Source organism: Solanum tuberosum, unplaced genomic scaffold, assembly GCF_000226075.1.
Source record: "Solanum tuberosum cultivar DM 1-3 516 R44 unplaced genomic scaffold, SolTub_3.0 scf00273, whole genome shotgun sequence".
NCBI lineage: Eukaryota > Viridiplantae > Streptophyta > Magnoliopsida > Solanales > Solanaceae > Solanum > Solanum tuberosum.
In genome coordinates, this window is record NW_006239195.1 from 730238 (window position 1) to 733443 (window position 3206).

Below are 3206 nucleotides of genomic sequence, written 5' to 3' on the forward strand. Positions count from 1 at the left end.
TTAGCTATGATTTTGTAGACCCCTCCTATCAGACTGATTGGCCTATAATCTTTTAATTCTGAAGCTCCAGCCTTTTTAGGGATTAGAGCAATGAATGTTGCATTGAAACTTTTCTCAAAATTCTGATTGGAGTGGAACTGTGATAGAGTGTTAATTATGTCCTCCTTCAAAACTTCCCAAAAAGTCTCGAAGAAAATCATTGGAAAACCATCCGGTCCAGGCGCCTTCTCCTTAGCACACATCCTAATACTTTCTAGGATTTCTTCTTCCTCAAAAGGTCTTTGCAACCATAATTGTTCCTCTCCAGTTATCATATTAACATCTTGAATGTTCAGATCAGGCCTCCAGTGTTCAGCTTCCTTGTATAAATTTATGTAGAAATTTTGGACAGCCTCCTTGATCATAGCTGGATCTTTCACAATGTTACCTTCTATATCAAGTTGTTCCATAGTATTGAACCTCTTATGAGAGGTGGCGATTCTGTGGAAAAACTTTGTATTCTTGTCTCCATGTTTCAACCATTGTACCCTGGATCTTTGTTTCCATGCTATCTCCTCTTTCTTGGCTATCTCTTCAAACTCCATGGCCAGATTTGCCTTCTGTAAAATTTCATCATCAGTAAGCATTCTGTGTTCCTGTATTATCTCCCAGTTTGCTATCTGACTTAAAATGTCTTCTTTTCTCTGCTTCCAGTTACCTTTGTTTTCTTTGCTCCATTCTTTCATCTTTACCTTTAACAATTTCATTTTCTCAGCTAATATATATCCTGCTCTCCCCTCAATGTTGAAAGAATCCCACCATTCCTTTACCTTGTCTTTGAATCCTTCTACCTCCAACCACCAAGATTCAAATTTAAAATAAGATTTTTTCCATTCCCAACCACCACATGTTAGCATAATAGGATTATGGTCAGATGTTATTTTTGGTAGGGCATTTTGTTTGATGTGAATGAAGCTTTCCCCCCATTGTGCACAATGAAGAAATCTATCAATTCTTGAAGCACTCGTATGATTGTCCCCTCTTCTCCAAGTATAAGATCCTCCAAATAAAGGAGGATCAATCAACTCCAGCTCCTCAATACAAGAGGAGAAATCTGTCATAGCTCCACTAAGTCTGCGGCAGTTTGTTCTCTCTGATGGGTATCTAGTAACATTAAAATCTCCACAAACTATCCATGGTCCTACAAACCTTCCTCTGATGGCTGTCAATTCCTCCCACAGCACCTTTCTGATCTCTCTACTACAATCAGCATATACTGCAGTTATGTGCCAACTGAAGTCTTCACTTACCCCTGTGAATTTCCCAGTTAAGCTTTGCCTGCCAATCTCCACCAGTTCCCCCTTCCATACCCTTTTATCCCACAAAATTGCAATCCCCCCACTGCTCCCCATTGCCTCCTTATGAACTTCTCCCATCCATCTATTTTCCCATATGTTCGGTATTAATCCATCAATATTACCCTCCAGCTTTGTCTCAACTAATACATAAATATCTGCCTCCCACTGATGTATTAGTTTCCTAACAGTGTCCCTTTTATCACTCCCATTCAGCCCCCTCACATTCCATGAGATTATTTTAACTCTCATTGATTGGTTAGAGCTAAAGCCCTCCCACTAGATCTTGGTTCCCCGTCTTTGAAATTCATATCAAAGAACAGATTTCTCACCTCTTTTGGGACATCATTGCTAGATTTTATTGTCTTCATCTTCTCCCCTTTTCCAATCTCCTTTTCCCTCCTTTGGTCTAGCTTAGCTAACATGGTATACGCTTCATTTTTGCATCATTTAAAATCGACACCAAATTGTTGACCTAATTTTATCATGTTCGCTTGGAACCATTCCGTGGCATTTGCAGCTAGGTCCTCCTCATGTGTGCTATTGTCAACCTGTAAAGGTTCTGGCTCTGTGTACATAACCACGAGAGAGTTTGAAAAATCCATCTCTCCTTCTCCATTAATTTGAGTTGGATTGTTCTGCCTTATTGATCCCCCTTTCTCCTGAATTCTTGCATGTGATTGTAATTGATTGTCCTGCTCTTTCTCCCTTGTTTCCATTCTTGTTACTCCTGTCCCATCCAGTTCTCCCTCACCTTCGAATTCGACGAAGTTAGCACAGCGGCATGTTTCTGAATTTGACATACTAATGAGCTCAACAAAAGGCTCTGTGAAGAGTTTTTGTTTTTGTTCTGGGCCCATTTCTTTTGGATCTATTTTATCCTTCTGTTTATTTGATTTAAAAGGAATGGACTTTCCACCATCTGGCCCACCACTTAAATAAACTGAAGGGTTCTTTTCTCTTTCTTCCCTTACTCCTTTTTCCAGTTGTCCTCTACTGCTACTGGGACCCCCAACCCACTTCAATCTCTCTCTTGAAAAGGTCCCAACTGTGGACACATGCCTTGTGTCAGCAAAGGACACCCCTTTTTTGTATACATCGATATCTGAAATGTATCTCTCTGCATCCTCTCTTCCTTTTTGGTGAATATCCTCTGTAGCTCTAGATATACTAGGATTTGACCTCTCTCCTTGGCCACTGGTTTCAACAGTCATCTTCTCCAGTATTTTTTTCCGGTAGGTTGCTGGTTCTTCACACCATACCGGCATTGAGAAAACTAGGTTTTCGTCCTCAACTTCTATGGATGGTGGAATTTTTTCTCTAGGCCCTTTAACTCTGATTCTGGCCCACCGTAAGTGGTTTTTGAGCTCCGTTTCTTCTTCATTCTCCAGCCAGCCTCCACATTTGTCTCCTATCTTTCTCATTGTTTCAGAGTTCCATAGATGCAGAGGAAGTCCCAAGACCCTGATCCAATACCAGTCGAATTTTGTTGTATCAGGAAAAACTCCCTTTGTTGGATGCCACCAGTCCAGTTTGAGAATTTGGTCTTGTCTCTTCCATTCTCCCATCAGAATATGTTCTGCTGCTCTTCTTGACTGAAACTCAAAAAGGAAATTGAGCCCACTCATGTCATACACCTGGATGTTTGGTACTCCTTTCCAGGTTTGAACTGCCCATTTTCTAACATCATTGCGTGTTGGGGCCTCTTCTCCTCCAATGAATCTCCCAACCAAACATCTTCGTAGCTGAGCATTATCCTCCTGACCGACAGATTTTGCCACGTTCATGGGTTCTTTTCTAGCTTCAAGCATTCGCTGCTCCCATTTCAGTTTTGTAATAGCTTTTTTGTAATTAGCCCCCCCCCCCCCCCTT